Source organism: Lissotriton vulgaris, chromosome 4_1 (genome assembly GCF_964263255.1).
Source record: "Lissotriton vulgaris chromosome 4_1, aLisVul1.2, whole genome shotgun sequence".
Lineage (NCBI taxonomy): Eukaryota > Metazoa > Chordata > Amphibia > Caudata > Salamandridae > Lissotriton > Lissotriton vulgaris.
In genome coordinates this window covers 2066667754-2066685846 of record NC_141691.1, presented here as the reverse complement: position 1 = coordinate 2066685846, position 18093 = coordinate 2066667754, and the positions used below count along the sequence as shown (strand labels likewise).

Here is an 18093-nt window from a genome sequence, read left to right as displayed (position 1 = left end):
CGAGGAACCTGTTTCAGACTGTAGGGTTGGCGCATAAGGGTCTGGTGTGGGTTATCCCTGTTATTTTTCCCCCCTCTGGTCCAATTTTGTTCAAGACTCTTTTTCTTTTTGTGTTTTTACCAAATGGGGAGAACAGTGGTTGGTCTGGGATGGTGAGGGTGGGCGGCCTGTTGTAAGGTCCTCCTCCGTTTTTCTACTTTTAGATACCTGTAGTTAGTTGGGGGCGACAGGCACACTGCGAGTTGGGGATGTGCATTTGCTGCATGCCGGGGTGCAGGGTGGGGGGTCGTGGGTCTGGGTGTTGGGCATTTTTGTGTTCTGTTTGGTTTGTTTTGTTTGACCCGAGATTGATGTGGGTGTTTGTGGATCTCCTGTGCTCTGAGATGATGTATGCCTTCCGTTAGACAGGGACTGGGGTTCTCCGTCCTCAGCTGGAATGTGAATGGTTTGGGTGATAAGATAAAGCGAACCATGGTGAGTCCGCTCATTAGGCGATAAATGCCAGAGGTTGTATTGTTGCAGGAGACGCACCTCATGGGGAAGCGCTGTATGGCTTTGTACAGGGGCGGTTACAAACTCGTTGCTCATGCTGGCTTCACATCTGGCTCTAGGGGTGTGGGCATCTTGGTTAGGAACTCCTTCCCCCTTGCGATCCGTTCGACCTGGTCTGATAATCGCGGCCGTTATGTAGCCATATCGGGTCTATGGGAAGGCAGGATTGTCACACTTGTATCTATCTATGTCCCCCTGGCACGGCAGGTGGACACGTTTCGTGATTTAGGCCGGCTGCTTTTAACTTTGCCCGTCGGCACCACTGTGCTGGGCGGGGACTTTAACGCAGTCATGGACGGGGAGCTGGATAGGCTCCCCTCCCGTGTGTTGTTGCCCTCTCGGAGGTGGTTGCCTGACTTTATTGCTGCGTCGGGGCTGGTAGACTGTTGGCGTCTCCGACACCCGTGCGCTACTGAGTACACCCATGCCTTGGCGTCGCATCACTCCCTTTCGCGGATTGATCATGTTTTGTTGCCAGCGGCGCAGGCAGCCATCGTTCGGGACATAGCTCATTTGGCGCGGGGGTCTCCGACCACTCGCCGATCTTGCTTCGGCTGTGTCTGGGGCAGGGTGATGTGGGCAGGATAGCCCCCATAAATGCGTGGCGTCTGAAAGACCCTGTGGTTAAAAAAGAGTTGGTGCGGATTGCGGACAGCTATTTCCGTGAGAATGAGGAGTCGGTTGCTTCGAGGTGCTCCCTTTGGGAGGCGTATAAGACAGTTGTGAGAGGGGAGGTCCTCTCCCTCGTATCTGTGCAGAAGAAGAAGAAGAGGGGGGAGTTGGATAGGGTTGAGGCGGAGCTCTTGGCCTTGGAAACTGCTGATTCTTCTGGGTGGGACCCCGGGGCGAGTCATCGCCTCGGGCTCCTCCGGGATGAGTATAGGACTCTGACACGTGACAGTGCTAGGGCACAACACGCCTACACGCAGAATAGGATTTATGAGCATGGGGACAAGGCAGGGAAGTTGATTGCTTGGCTGGAGAAGGGTGACTGGGGGTCTCGCTAGGTGCCGGAGCTGAATATTGCAGGCTCGGGGGCCACGCCGGACCCCCAGTTGATTGTTGATGAATTTGCTAGATACTATGAGGAGTTTTATACCTCGGCCGGAACTTTTACTGAGGCGGATAACGCCGAAATGATACGGAACATACCGATGCCTGCCCTGTCGGACGATCAACGGGAATTATTGGACTCCACTCTCACGAATGATGAGGTAGCGATGGTCATCAGGAGGGTCCATTCTGGTAGGGCTTCCGGCCCTAATGGTCTCCCCATCGAATTGTTTAATCCTCATGCCAACCGCTTGGCCCCGTATTTGAAGGACATGTACATTGAAAGCTGCGACCGTGGGGTGTTGCCCTACGATCAGCGTGTCGCCAATATCGTGGTCATTTACAAGGAGGGTGAGCCTCGCCTGGAGTGTTCTTCGTATTGCCCGATTTCTTTGTTAACCGTGGAACCTAAAGTTTTGGCCAAACTGTTAGCCACCCGACTCGTGAAGGTCATATCGACTTTGATCCATCCGGATCAGTCCGGCTTTATGCCACCGCGTAACACCGCACTGAATCTTCGCCGACTCCAGGTGCGTCCCGCATTCACGAGCCGGCTGTGTTATTATCTCGTGACGCAACTATGGCCTTCGATCGGGTGGAGTGGCCCTATCTTTTCGCGGTTTTGACAAAGTTGGGGTTTGGCCCGGTGTTTATCGATTGGGTGCGTCTTTTGTATTCTGCCCCCTTATCTCGCGTCATTGTGAACAACCATAGGTCTCGCGCTTTTTATCTTGGTCGGGGAACTCGTCAGGGATGCCCCCTCTCGCCTCTTTTGTTTGCCTTGGCCCTGGAGCCGCTCGCGGCCTGGGTGCGGTGGGAACGATCGGTCAGGGGGCTGCGTTGGACTTCGGAGAGGGAGGACAAGATCTCGCTTTATGCTGTCGATATCCTGTTGTACTTGACCTCCCCTCGTAGCTCCCTTATTGTCTTTATGGATGTTCTTGCTATCTTCGGGAGGTACTCAGGCTTCGCTATTAACTGGGCGAAATCGGTCCTTTTCGTTTTGAGTGGAGATCCCCCTAGGGTGCCTGGGAACTGCCCCGTCAAAATAGAACCGGTTGGTTTTCGCTACTTGGGGATTCATATCTCTAAGGATCCTAAGGTGTGCTTTCAGGTGAACTTGTTGCCCCCCTTGGCCAGACTTCGCGCTGATGTTGAGAGATGGAAGACGCTACCGCTCTCTCTGTTGGGCAGATCTGTCCTTTTTAAGATGATGGCCCTCCCGCGCTTTCTTTACACTCTACAGAATTCCTTCAACCCTGTGCCCCCGTCGTATTTTAACGAGATTGAGTCTCTGCAGCGTAGCCTCCTGTGGGAGGGGAGGCCGTGTATTGCATTATCGAAATTGATTCTGCCTTGGTATGATGGGGGCATCGGTCTGCCTAATATCCGTAAGTATCATTGGGCGTCTCAGTTGGCCCCTATCAATCATGCTATCTATGGCTCACCAGTTGATCCGGGATATGCGATGGATCGCGGTCAGGTGCCGGGGGGCAAGTACACTCGTGTGCTATACACGAGGCGTGGCTATTCCCCGTTGGTGGGGCCCCCCTCGACCTCCACTAAAGTGTGGCACGAGGCCAACAGGGACCTTAAATGGGCCGGGCGCCTGACACTGGCTACTCCGTTGTGGAGCTCTGAGAAATTGGGGATGCTTTGGAAAACGAAAGGGTTTGAACGGTGGGACTTGATTGGTATAACTCAGGTGCGTGATGTATGGGGTAAGGGCAGGATGTTGACGTTTGAGGAACTGCAGGCCAAGTATCAGCTGAATGAGACGGAACGGTTTCGATACCTACAGATTAGCCATGCCCTGAGGGCCGTGATCCCCAAGGGTGAGACTCCACCGGTGGCCTCCCCATTGGAGGACCGTTTGCTGGACGGCCTTGTCCCCACTAAGACGATCTCTTTAACGTATAGCAAACTGATCAACCACACTGAGGACACCTTGGTGCAATTACGCGAACAATGGGTGGCTGACGGATTTGTGCTTGACAAGGACGATTGGAGGGAGGCGGTGGCGTCCCCCAGGGAGGTGGCGATCCCCATGAGGCTCCGTTTGGTTCAGCTAAGGATTCTGCACCGTTCTTATATCACTGGTCCGAGATTGCAGAGGATGGGTTTGGCCGGGTCTGCCGATTGTCGAAGGGGGTGTGGCCTGCCTGGGATGTTCCTGCATATTTTGTGGGAGCGTGGGAGGGTCCGGGATTTCTGGACCAAGATCTATTCAAAAATAGGTGAAGTGTGGGGAGTGAGGGTCGAGATGGAAGCGAGAAGATGTTTGTTGAATGTGTGGGAGCCTACGGACCTGCCAAGCCATGGTAAGGTCTGGGTGGCTCTCGCCTGTGCGGTTGCCAAGCGTAATATTGCACAGCTTTGGGGTGCTTCTCGAACGCCCCAGATCGGGCCCTGGATGGAGGACCTCGACTGGTGTATGTTTCGTGAGAAGTCTGTGTATGTGTCCAGGGGGCGTCCCCGCAAATGGGTCAAGATCTTGGGACCCTGGAATACCTATCGAGGCGACATCTGTGCACCTCCGGAATTAGATCCCGATAATTAGGATCTGGAGGACACCTAGTTCTGTTCTCTCTCTTTTTAATTGATTGCTTTTGCTTTGGAAGCCCGCATCTGAATATGTATAACAATGGTCACCCAATGTACTCTGGTCGATGTTTGTGTATGTATAGTTGGTCTCTTTTGTTAATAAAAAGAATTAAAAAAAAAACACTGTCCCACGCAGCTCCTCCCGATCTTTTGTTGATGGGTCACGGGCCTTCCGAGGGACTGCGGCGCATTTGAATGCAGGGGCTAACCCCGGTATCAGTGAGCTTTTTTTCCGAGGTCGCGCCCCGGTCTCCACCAACCTCAGCCACGTGTATAGACTGCTGCGTTTCTTCGGCTGAGCCGAAGAGGCCTCGTATCTTCACCGCCCAGCGCCTCCTCAGCTGATGCCGCCTACCTCCGTCCGGGTGGCAGTGTACTCGAGGTCCCGGCTTCAAATCGGGCCTAGGCCACGATCTTGCAGATCTCCGCGGCCCTTCTGTCTCCGGGGGTCTGGGTCAGCTCAATTCTCGTCGGATGTGTTCCTGCACATTATTCACGGGGCAGCACTGGGGCATTGACAGGATTAGTGCCCGGATTTATGTTGGGAGGCTCCGACTTTCACGGAGCTCGATCACTCTGCGGCCATCTTGTTTGGTCGCCAGCCATGCCCCCCTACTCAGTATTTTTGATCTGACTTTTGGGTACTGCTAGTTGCCATAACCGAGGAGGCTAAAGCGAGGTCTGCATTCTCCACCCCAGAGAGCCACTTTTAAATCAGTGTGATTTCCTTTGGGTTAAAGAATGCCCCTGCCACCTTTCAGAGGTCCTGGCTGGGTTGGGTGCATTTGGTGCCGCCTACCTGGATGACATATGTCTTCAGATCCAGTTGGAAAATCTACTGCTCCCCTCACAGGAGGTGCTCCAGGCTCTGCATCAGGCTGGCCTGACTATCAAGGCCAGCAAGTGCTAGATAGTGCAGGGATCTGTGGTGTATCTGGGACACCTGGTTGGCGGGGCAAAATGCCGTCCATCCAAGTCAAGACTGAAACTATACTGGCCTTGGACCTAAGACTCAGACTGACCCGCTGGCTTCCTGGGTCTCACTGGATACCATAGGGGGTTTATTAAGGGCTTTGGCACCACTGTTGCCCCTTAAATTAACTTGATTTTAAGAAGAACCCAAGAAAGTGATCTGGACTGAGGCCCATCACAAAGCCTTTGATACCCTCAAGGAGGCTATGTGTAGAGCAGCTGTACTCAAGGTCCCTGACTTCTCCAAAGAATTCACCGTGCAGACAGATGCTTCAGAACAAGGCATAGAGGCTGTGATCACACACCTAAATGAGGAGGGACTAGACCAATATGTAGCCTTCACAAGTAGCAGGTTATTCTCCAGGCAACCGAGGTAGAGGGCTACTGAGAGAGAAGCCTTTGGTGTGTTCTGGACACTGTATTAGCTGAGATCATACCTGTTTGGGACTCATTTCTAAGACGAGACAGATCGCAGGCCCCTTAGATGGCTCATACAGATGAGGGGTGAGAATCCCATATTGCTAAGGTGGTCCATCTCCTTACAAGGAATGGACTTTACACTGGAACACCGCCCTGGGTCTGACCGCGGCAATGCTGATGGTTTATTCAGGTTCTTCTGTTTTAATAATGAGAACTCCCAGGAGGGTGGGTGGCTATCCCAGCTTTCAGCTGCAAAAGAACACGTTAGACCAGACAGCCTTTGGCGTGCTCTTCCACTAAATGTTTTGCCTGGCCCCTCAAGTTTCCTGGAATTCGTTTTTTTCGGACTTAGGACACTGTGCTCTTTATTGCTGCTAACCAGTGCTAAAGTGTTTGTGCCTGCACCTTAAACATGGTAAAAATGGCTTATATCAATTTGAACATTTAATTTGATCATAAGTCTCTAATAAGAGGTACTACGTTCAAGTTCAAGTTCAGAAATTTGTATAGCGCACTACTCACCCAGAGGGTCTCAAGGCGCTTGAGTGAGGGGGGGTGCTTTACTTATCGAATATCCAAGTTTTTAGTTGCTTTCTGAAGGAGAGGTGGTTCTATGTAAGGCGGAGGTGGGTGGGGAGAGAATTCCGGGTTTTGGCCGCTAGGTAGGAGAAGGATCTTCCCCCCATGGTGGATCTATGGATGCGCGGAATTGTGGCGAGGGCTTGATTGGACGATCATAGTTGGCGGGTGGGGGTATAGAAGGACAGTCGCGTGTTGAGGCATTCGGGTCCTAGGTCGTAGAGGGCTTTGTGCGCGTGGGTGAGGAGACGGAACGTTATTCCCTTGTTGACGGGGAGCCAGTGGAGGTCTTTCAGGTGACCGGAAATGTGAGCTTGACGAGGGACGTCCAGTATGAGTCTGGCTGAGGCGTTTTGGATGCGTTGGAGTTTTTTCTGTAGTTTGGCTGTGGTTCCGGCGTAAAGGGTGTTTCCGTAGTCCAGTCGGCTTGTGACCAGTGCGTGGGTGACTGTCTTTCTTGTTTCGGTGGGGATCCAACGGAAGATTTTTCTGAGTATGCGTAGGATGTTGAAGCATGATGATGAGACGGCGTTGACTTGTCTGGTCATCGAGAGGGAGGAGTCCAGGATGAAGCCCAGGTTACGTGCGTGATCCGTAGGTATGGGTGCTGTTCCCAGGGCCGGTGGCCACCATGAGTCGTCCCAGGCAGAGGGGGATGGCCCTAAGATGAGGACTTCCGTTTTGTCCGAGTTTAGTTTTAAATGGCTGTTCTTCATCCACTCGGCTACTTCTTTCATTCCTTCATGTAAGTTGGTTCTGGCGGAGTTTGGGTCTTTGGTGAGGGAGAGGATCAGCTGGGTGTCGTCTGCGTAGGAGATGATGTTGAGGTTGTGTTGGTGCGCGATGGATGCGAGGGGACTCATGTAAACGTTGAAGAGGGTGTGACTGAGTGATGATCCTTGGGGTACGCCGCCGATGACTTTGGTGGCCTCTGATTTGAATGGAGGGAGGTGGACTCTCTGGGTTCTTCTGGCGAGGAATGAGATGATCCAGTCCAATGCTTTTCCTTGTATTCCGACGTTGCTGAGGCGTTGTATAAGGGTGTTATGACAGACTGTGTCGAAGGTGGCGGAGAGGTCAAGTAGGATGAGGGCAGCTGTTTCTCCGTTGTCCAGTAGTGTTCGAATGTCGTCTGTAGTTGCGATGAGGGCGGTTTCGGTGCTGTGTTTGGCTCGGAAGCCGGACTGTGAGGGGTCGAGGGATTTGTTGGATTCGAGGAAGGCGGCGAGCTGACTGTTGACGGCTTTCTCAATGACTTTGGCAGGGAATGGGAGGAGTGAGATGGGGCGGTAGTTCTTAAGTTCAGAGGGGTCTGCTGTGGGTTTCTTCAGAAGGGCGCTGAGTTCGGCATGTTTCCAGCATTCCGGGAAGGTGGCCGAGTTGAAGGAACAGTTGATGACATCGCGGAGATGGGGTGCGATGATGGAGTCTGCTTTGTTGAAAATGTGGTGGGGACATGGGTCTTCAGTGGTGATTGGGTTCCAGGCGCAAAGGTTGTTAGAGTGCTGTTTTGGTTCAGAGGTGGGTGGAGTGGACTGGTCTTCGGACTGGTTTTCAAAGCTGTTATGTATGTCGGCGATTTTGTTGTGGAAGAATGAGGATAGAGAGTCGCAGAGGTCTTGGGAGGGAGTGATGTCGTTGGTGCTGGCGGTGGGGTTGGTAAATTCTTTGACTATGTTGAATAGTTCCTTGCTGTTTTGGGCGTTGTTGTCAAGTCGATCTTTGAATGCTGATTTCTTGGTGGATCGGATCAGTTGGTGGTGTTTGCGAGTGGCGTTCTTGAAGGTGGCCAGGTTGTCAGTGGTTGGGTTTTTTCTCCAGGCTTTCTCGACGGTGCGACAGGACTTCTTGGATTTCTTAAGGTCATCGTTGAACCAGAGGGCTTTTTTGCTACCTTGCTTGATTTGATGGTTTTTCAGGGGTGCTAGTTCATCGGCGCTGAGGGTGATCCATTGTGTGAGGTTGGCGGCTGCTTGGTTTGGGTCCGATGATTTGGCAGGGAGGTTTTGGTGAAGCTATGTGAAGAGCTGGGCGGTGGTAATTTTGTTCCAATTTCTTCGGGGAATAGGTTGTGGGGGGATGTGGGTCTTGGTCTTTTTGTAGTTGAAGTGAATGCAGCTGTGGTCCGTCCAATGGAGAGCTGTGGTGTGGTCAAAGGAGATGTGTTTGCAGGAGGTGAAGATTGGGTCGAGCGTGTGCCCGGCAAAGTGGGTGGGGGTGTCAACAAGTTGTTTGAGTCCGAGATTGGCCAGGTTGTCCAGAAGGGTGGTGGTGTTGTTGTCGTTTTTCTTTTCCAGGTGGAAGTTGAGGTCTCCCAGAAGAATGTAGTTCTCGGAGGGGAGGGCATGTGGGCTGATGAAGTCAGTGATGTCTTCGCTGAATTGTGTGCGGGGTCCTGGTGGTCTGTAGATGAGGGTGCCTCGGAGTGTGGTCTTGGGGTCGGTGTGGATCTGGAAGTGAAGGTGTTCGGCGGTAGCGAGGTTATCGTCGGAACTGGTCGAGATGCGGATGGTGTTCTTATGGACGATGGCTATGCCTCCTCCTGTTTGGTTGATGCGGTCCTTTCGAATGATCTTGTAGCCGTCCGGGATGGCTATGGCGATGTCGGGCGCTGATGAGGCGTTCATCCAGGTTTCTGTAAGGAAGGCGACGTCCGGCGATGTGGTGTCTAGTAGGTTCCAGAGTTCAATGGAGTGTCTGTGGACCGAGCGGGTGTTGAGCAGGATGCACTTTAGGCGGTTGTTGTCGGAGCTCTGTTTGGAGTTAGAGGATTTGGTGTGGGTCCTGATGCAGTCGAACTTGCAGGAGTGGCAGGTGAAGGGTCCATGGGTGTGTCCTGGGGCAGCTTGGTAGCATTTTGGTGTGCGGCCGGGGTTAAGGGCTGAGAGGGTTGCGGCGTCGTATGTTATGCGGGTGGAGTGGATTTTGCAGGGGCCAGGGGGTCTGGCCCTGGGCGCTGTCCAGGCGCGGACGGGCGTAGACGGGCTTACCTTTGGCGAGCCTTCGGCGCAACCGCTGCGAGTGAACGCTGCGCGCAAAAGCATCTGTCATATGAGGATAGTGGAGGGGGGAGGGGCGAGGGAAGAGCAGCTGGGAGGCGGGAGCGGGGTGGAGAGCCGGGCAGGGAGGCACAACAACAACAACAAAATGGCAGCAAGCCAAAGCGAAACAGGATTGGGGCACAGAGTAAATAAATGCAAACAAAATGGCAGAGGCACCGGCACAATCAGGCGCAAATAAGACACACAGACAACACAGCAGAATTGAAATAATCGCGAATGTGCATCTTGGCAATACAGCGCTACGATATAAACAGAGTGAGCAACAGGTATATGGCGCTACGATCTAATTCAACAGAGCAATCAGGCAATAGCGCTACGATCTAACTCAGCAGTGCAATCAGGCAATAGCGTTACGATCTAACTCAGCAGAGCAATCAGGCAAGAGCGCTACGATCTAACTCAGCAGAGCAATCAGGCAAAGATGGTTCCCAGAGCACACTTGCGGTATAGCGCTAAGATGTCCAGCGGTAGGCAGAGCGGGGAGCTGCGTGGGGAGCGACCGCTTCTGACGAGATCAGGACGATCAGTACGTGTACCCTGGGCCTATAAATATATACTACTACTATTGTACCACTCACACAACCCTCTAAAACATCTCAGGCCTGACATTGCAGTGTACAATTTTAAACTGCTAATTCGAAGTGCCAAAATCAACCTCAACTAAGACGATGTGGCTTAACGGCTAGGGCGGTCGACTTTAAATCTGGAGCCGGGTTTAAGTCTTTGCCACAACACTCAACATCCTGTGATTCTGGGGAAAATCACTTAATCTCCCCCTGCCTAACAAAAATGAATGTGTCCATATTTAATGCAACTGGTGCTCATGTAAAGCGCTCAAATACCTTCGGGTCAAGTTTGCGCTATAAAAAACTCCAAAAGAAATAAACCTTTTGCAAGCCTAAACCTTCAATTTGAAAATATGTCTCATCCCTAAGGCAAGCCCTAAAGAGACCATAGGACAGCCTGCATTGTATTTGAAAAGTGGGGCATGTACTTACAAAATTTACATGTGCTGGTAGTGAAAACATCGATAATAGTTTTTTCTCTAATGCATGGAATAACGTTGGGTTACCTGATTACATCAAATAAGTGATAACTTTTGTTTGGGAATAGGTACACATGTCATGTTTGGTCTCTAAAGTATTGTAATTGAAATCAGATTTTACTATTAAAGAGGATTTTAAAGTCACAATCCTGAAAATACCACTTTTAGAAAGTTGGCATTTTCATGTCCTAGCCATTTGGTGCCTGGAACCTGTGTTCTGGTTCATATCACTGTCAATAGAGAGGATTTTTGTATTCCTTCTAGACAGTGAGACAAAGTGGGGGGACGAGGTATTGGCAGGATAAGAGAGGCAGAAGGGTTCCCTGGCCCACTTACATTTCAAGGGCCTACCTCTGGAACACTCACAAAGAACTCAACACCAGCCTTTTGTCATACTAGAACTCTTGGAGCCTGGTCACAGGACGAGGAGAAATTTCCAGAAAGAGATGTACAAAGACCTGCTAATACTGGAACCAGGTATAAATATTGGACCCTCAGGCCCACTATTTGGTATACTGCCTTGCTGCTTGAACACAGGAGTACCAGAGAGAATCCAAAGGCTACTTGGTTGGCCTTCGGTTCTGAGCTACAGGGACACAACAACAAAGTCCTTGATTCTGCCTGACCCTGCCTGAAGTGAGTCCTGACCCCAACTTGGTCTCCAACTAGTCCTGGATCCTTGGAAGTAGTGATAAAGGTGTTGTACCAGCCTAACCCTAAAACATGGGACTTACAACATTTCCCACCAAAAGGTAGTCTGAAAAGTAACTGGAGACCAGGACCTACCTGCTTGCCGATCTATCCAAGGTGCATCACCGGTCAGCCAGATTTTGCGGTAGCTCCAGCTACATTCTTTTCAACAGCAGCAAATCCTGTTCAACTGCCACTATCAGAAGGGATATGTGGCCTTGTGAAGCCCTGGTCAGCTACAGCCTGCAGCATCATCAAGCTGGAGATTTTCGACTTCTGAAAAATGGACACAGTAGAAATCTTCTCCGCAACTTCCTCAAGCTGCTCTTCGGCGATGATGTGGAGAAAGGCACCTCGGAGTACACAGCTGCCTTGCCCCACTGAACTTCATAGTCTCAGCAACGTTTTCTTAAATTTCTTCTAAGGCTGAAGGTAAGCCGGGACCATGCCCAATCCACTCCATGTAGCCGAGCCATGCTCCATCACTCTTGTCTTGTACGACCAGACACCTGTTGAAGGGGCTCATAGTTTTTTTGGTGCTATTTTCTACCTTAAACTTAAAAAATTCACAACTCAGGTTGTACTGCTTGAATTTACTTTGTAATTACATTTATATAGCGCTTAGTACCCCTGACGAGGTGAAGCACTTTGTGTTTGACTCATTTTATTTATTACATTTTATTCAATTTATTGTGTGGTATCTTTCTTGCATTGTGTTTCACTTGATTACTGTTTGTGTGCTGCATAAATACCCAACACAGTGCCTATACATTAAGCCTGACTGCTTTTGTGCCATGCTACCAGAGGATTAGGCACGAGTAAATTTGGTGACCTTTTGTGGTTCACCTGCCAAGGATTGTGGTTGTTGCTTGAGAAGATTTAACACTCCCCGCAACCCAAAAAAACGGATTTCTTACATGTGACACTTAGCAATCCCAGAATACACATTTCTGCCCACGCCCAACATGTCTGAACCTTTCTCTGTGTTTGTGTAGCTTTCCAGTCCATCCCGTAGGGGTGGCTACCTGGGGGTTACACTCCCCTTGAAAAAACAGTTTGACAATGGCTTTTCCCTCAGTGCCTGAGAAACCAGCTTGTCTGTCTAAACGAAAGAGCAACCCCTTCCTAATAGGCCTACCAGTGGGCCTTCAATGGTGGTGTTGCAAGGATTCTGCTCAGTAACATAACTATGCTTGGGACCATAGAACATCAGCATGTATGTACTGAGTCACCATACCACCTCAGTATCTAGGAGCCCGAGTCCGACTAGCTGGAGTGCCTCACTTGCCCTCAATCTTTCCAGAGAAACAAGTGAGTTAGCACCCTAGAACTCAACTCTCTACCCCTCAGGGATTGCTGTAACAGGACACACCCTTTAGCTCTCTCACTCGTACTTGTCCACAATAAGATAGGCTAGAGACACAAAGGAAGTTTATAATATTTATTCAAAATATCTTGCTCTAAGATGCAGTATCTGCGCCACAATTGGACAACAAATGCATACCAAACATATCATTAGCATGGTTTACAAACCATATACTATAAAAAGCCCTGTCATATTATAAGACAGCATAGCCTAACTCCCTCTTTCTACTGAAGCTAAATTTTGATATATTATAGCTCTCTGGGATTAGTAGCGGACACCGTACCTTACCATACATAGGTGGTTGTATGCATCTCGGCTGGCACAGCACTCTTGCTTCAGGACCTTCGCACAGTGTGTGTGTTTTCAAAACCACTGTCCTCAGTTATATGACAAGATATGTTTGCTCACAAATAGCAGCTGCATTCTCTTGTTATGTCTAAGTGCTAGTGACTGACCAGAGAGAAAAGCAAGGGGCATTGTGGTTTGGCCTTGTCTAGTGTATTCAGACTAAATCCCAGGAAAAGAATACAATATAAAAACATGTGCAGGTTCTGTGTGAAAATACAATGTGGCACGAGTGTTATGTAGTGCAAAAATAAAAGTGACCTACAATGTGCACAGTTAGGCTAATATAGGGAAAACTACAAAGGGCCATGAAAGAAACACACAACACTCTCCCTTTGGGCAGGATAATAGCAATAAATAGCATGAATGTAACTGAAAGATAAACAAACTCATTGCATAGCTTGTAAAAGTCATAGCCTGAATTTTTTTTAAAGAAATTGCCAATTTGGGAAAAATAGTCGAATAATGTTGATTTGGAGAAATCCATTGTGTCTGGTCAATTCAAAGGCCAGAAACTACATAAAGCTCTCTGATTCAGCACAAGATTACTGATCCACAGCCCAAATAAAAAGTTCCAAAGATCAGACATGATTTTCGTTCCCAGCCAATGCTGGAATAATTCACGGACAACCTGCATCGTGTTAGTAGAGCCTGTATTCTGTGATCCATGTGGCGATGCATTTATTTCCTCAAAAATGAGTGGCTCAACCCTCATATTGTGAAGAAGTCGCAAACCCAAGGGACAATCCTGAAAATGAGTTCCCTAAGGGACCCATTACCGGTCCAATTTTCAAGGCAGTGGGTGTCTTCGAACCCAGGCAAATATCCAGTGCCATTCAAAGGGACACCAAAGTCAGTGGAACAACGGTTGTACGCAGGCAAAACAGGCAGGCTGGAATGTTAAGAACCAGCAAAGATCCAGCTCTTGCAGTAGAAATATTCATAAATCTGAAGCATACGCTCACGATAGTGTTGGAGCTTTTTTAGTTAGAGAGGGCCAGCAAAAGGAACATCCATTGCGAAGAAGTAGAAATAGGATGAGAATGCTACAAATAAGCAATAACAGCAGCTAAAATCTTCAGAATACACAGGAAACAAATGGAATGGATAAAAGTCGATATAATTCCTAAGACAGATTGGAACGAACGGACGAGGCTGGAGCCGACAACTTTAAAGAAAGGTGCGAGACTAGTCATATTAGAGTTATTAAAAATTAGATGCACTAATTCACCGAAGTGCAGGGGAAGGTTTGTATTTAACAATGACTGGATTTCACTAGAAGTTCTAGCCACCTGCAATTCAGAGGTTTTGCAGGCAGATGGGAGAGCTACCTTATATTGAAACAATAATACTTTGAGTCTGCTTAGCTTGCTGAAGTCTGCCTTCAAAGTTGGAATGGAAGACGAGCTATCTGCAATCCCATCCGGACAGGAAAACAAGATGTTGTTGCAACATGTAACAAGCTGGGAACCGGACAAAATCTATGGGACTCCAGATCGCATTCCGCAGCAATCTTGATTGCTAAGCATTAAATAACTCCCATTTGAAAGGACCGTAATAAGTGGAATAATTGCGGGAACCGAAATTCTTTTTAATTAAACAGGCCAAATTTGAAGCCAAAGTATTACATGTGTGGTGGCTTTTAATATAATTGTAAACGAGTGCATGTCCAACAGAAGAGTCACATTCTGCTCCAGTAAGTAAACTGCCTGACTGTCCCTCACCCCAAGGGGTTCATAAGCAATATCTTTTTGGTCGACAAGACCGATGGCGGTCACAGACCGGTTATCAACTTAAGTGAGTTCAATGAATGGCTGGTCTATCGCCATTTCAAGATGGAGGGGAAACACCTCCTCCAAGGAGTTCTCGGTCCGCAAGACTGGATGGTCCGCTTAGAACTCAAAAACATGTACCTGGTGATTCTGATTTTTTCCCCTCACAGACGTTTTAAAGCTGCTCTGCCAGGAGAGATGTTACACCTCGTCACACTCATGGTGGCACAATAAGTGTTGCAATAAGTGTTGCAGTCCATGAGGAACACTTAACGTATAGGCCCGTGTACATCGGGTGTCATACATTAGGGACCAATGTATCAGAAAACTTATGTCAATTGGAGATAAGACAATTAAACAAATAATTTCAGGGTCAGGGTACATGCAAAGAGGCCAGGAATGCAGTGTCCACAGGCACTACACAGTCATTACACAGCACTGAATCCATTATTAGTAGGGCAAAAAGTGTAAGGAAGAAAGCCTGCAAAAAAGAGTCTCTCACACTTATCTAAATAATTATGCATTGCTTTTGGCTTTTTACTACTTACAACCAAACATTATAGCATTTCACCTACTCATGAAATAAAAGAAGTCTTTAAAAAAACACTACGATACAGCATATTACATGTTACAGATCTTCATATGTCATGATGTTTTCTCATGAGAATTAGTTGTAAATATTTTCTCAAGTCAGTTACATTGCATTGCATTGAAGCTTTGACATGGAATTTTGTCACAGATATGTTTGAATCTTGCTTTGTTGTTCCAAAGAACATGTTATTGCATATTTATTTTCACAGGTGTGTGTCTACATGTGTGATTTTAAATGCACGATACAAGTAGTATTTTTAAAAAACGGACAAACAGTTGTCATGGCGAGGGAATATTAGAAAGTGAGTGTATGGGGTAATAGGGACTTTAAAAAAGCTCTTGGTCTGACACCATGGCGATGATGATCTTTGCCTTCATACTTTCAGCAATTACACACACAATTATATTTACCAGTCACGTGCCCCTGTTCAGGGCAATACACCAATGTTTATAATATGAAGAAATTGTCAAATAATAGAATACATAAGGTAAAAGAGGGGACTCTTATTGTATTTTGGATCTGACTTCTGGATTCACTTTTGTATCCATTCTATCTCCCAAATGCTGATATCTTGCTTCACTAGTATTCCACATTCTAGACTTTGACAATTATACAATGAACAGATTCTCTGCTTATTTTACAATGTCTGCTTTCTTGTCAAGCTTTTCTCCTGTTTGCCACAATGAATTGCCTTTAATGAGGGAATCTGAGTGAAGTTTTCCCTAGATTCAGAACAATGAAAAGATTTCTCATCAGTACGGATTCTCTGACAGGGATTTGTTGTCAGTGAAGCTTTCCTCACATTCTCTGCATGAACACAGTTTCTCACACAGTGTGGGTTATTTGTTGTCTTAAGAAAGCTTTCTTCTTTGTGAAGCCTCTGCCACATTAAGTACACCAATGCAGTTTCTCACCTGTATGGATTCTCTGATGCTTCAACAGTGGGATATTCCGAGTGAACCTTTTTCCACATTCAGTACCCAAATAGGGTTTCTCACCAGTATGGATTCTCTGATGATTCAACAGGTTGCTCTTTTCAGTAAAGCTTTTCTCGCATTCTGTACACTGATAGGGTTTCTCACCAGTGTGGATTCGATAATGCGTCAACATATTGATTTTCGTAGTAAAGCTTTTCCCGCATTCTGTGCAATGATAAGGTTTCTCACCAGTATGGATTCTCTGATGATTCAACAGTTGGATCGTCTGAGTGAACCTTGTTCCACATTCTATGCACTGATAGGGTTTCTCACCAGTGTGGATTCTTTTATGATTCAACAAATTGCTTTTCGCATTAAAGCTTTTACTGCATTCTATACACTGATAGGGTTTCTCACCAGTGTGGATTCTCTGATGATTCAACAAATTGCTTTTCTGAATAAAGCATTTCTAGCATTCTGTACACTCATAGGGTGTCTCACCAGTATGGATTCTCTGATGCTGAAGCAGCACACCCTTCACAGTAAAGCTTTTTTCGCATTCTGTACACTGATAGGGTTTCTCACCAGTGTGGATTCTGTGATGATTCAACAAATGGCTTTTCAAACTAAAGCTTTTCGGGCATTCTGTGCAATGATAAGATTTCTCACCAGTGTGGATTCGATGATGCGTCAACAAATTGCTTTTCATAGTAAAGCTTTTCCCGCATTCTGTGCAATTATAGGGTTTCTCACCAGTGTGGATTCTCTGATGCTTCAACAAATGGCTTTTCAAACTAAAGCTTTTCGGGCATTCTGTGCAATGATACGTTTTCTCACCAGTGTGGATTCGATGATGCGTCAACAAATTGCTTTTCATAGTAAAGCTTTTCGCGAATTCTGTACACGGATAGGGTTTCTCACCAGTGTGGATTATCGATGATTCAACAGCATGCCCTTCGAAGTAAAGATTTTCCTGCATTCTGTAAATTGAAAGGGTTTCTCGCCAGTGAAGATTATTTATGTTTCAACAAAGGGCTTTTCACAGTAAAGGTTTTCCTGCATTCTGTACACTGATAGGGTTTCTCACTAGTGTGGAATCTCTGATGCTTCAACAATGTGCTCTTCTCAGTAAAGCTTTATCCGCGTTCTGTACACTGATAGGGTTTCTTCCCATTATGAAGTCTCTGATGCACCAACAGTTTGCTCTTTGCAGCGAAGCGATTCTCACATTATATACACTGATAGGGATTATCAGCGGAATGGGTTGTCTGATACATCATCAGTGTGCCGTTCTCATTGGAGCAATTCCTACATTCTGTACAGTGATAGGGCTTCTAACCAGTATGCATACTCTGATGAATGTACTGTATGCTATTCCAAGTGAAGATTTTCTCACATTCAGTACACTGATAGGGTGACACACACATTATCGTATGCTTCACCAGTGTGCCCTGATCAGTTAATATTTTTCCCTTTTCTGTACAGTCACATGGTTTCTAACCAGTATGGACTATATGACAACAGTGATTTCTTGTCAAGGAAGTTGATCCCACAGGCATTACACTGAAAGGGTTTCTCACCAGCACAGATTATCTGTTGCTTTACCAGTGTGCCATTCTCAGTGAAGCTAATCCCTGTCATGCCTCGAGTTCCGCAAACGGGCGGTCCCTTTAAGTGAAACCCCTACATAAGCAATCGTAGCCCTTGGAGCGACGCTTTACGTCCTTGCGTCAAGCTCCCGTTGCTGCATTCCTGTCTTGTTTCCTGTTGCCTGAATTCTGGTTGTCGTTTGTTTGGGACGGGCTCCTATCCGTTCCACTGCCCTGTGGCTTTTCCCTTGCTCTCTTTGTTGTTCCGAGCCCTGGATCTTGCAAAGAACCTTGTTTGTTTAATTCCGCTCTGCCCGACGGCCGGGTTTTTGCTCCGCCGTCCGGCCGGGCAGTGAGTCAGAGTTTCCCTGAGTCTTGCTGGCTCCGCCCGACGGCCGGGTTTTGCTCCGCCGTCCGGCCGGGTCGCGAGTTGAAGTTTCCCCGGTTCTTGCTGGCTCCGCCTGACGGCCGGGTCTTTGCTCCGCCGTCTGGCCGGGCTTCACTTCTCGCTCTCCGCCATCCGGTGGTGTCCTTC

The 18093-nt window shown here is 48.0% G+C and overlaps 1 pseudogene; it reads right to left on the bottom strand.

The window, feature by feature from the left end:
- The window catches only part of LOC147725002 (uncharacterized), an 82404-nt pseudogene extending 64809 nt beyond the window's left edge, over positions 1 to 17595 (bottom strand).
- Between the last annotated feature and the right edge of the window lie 498 nt (positions 17596 to 18093).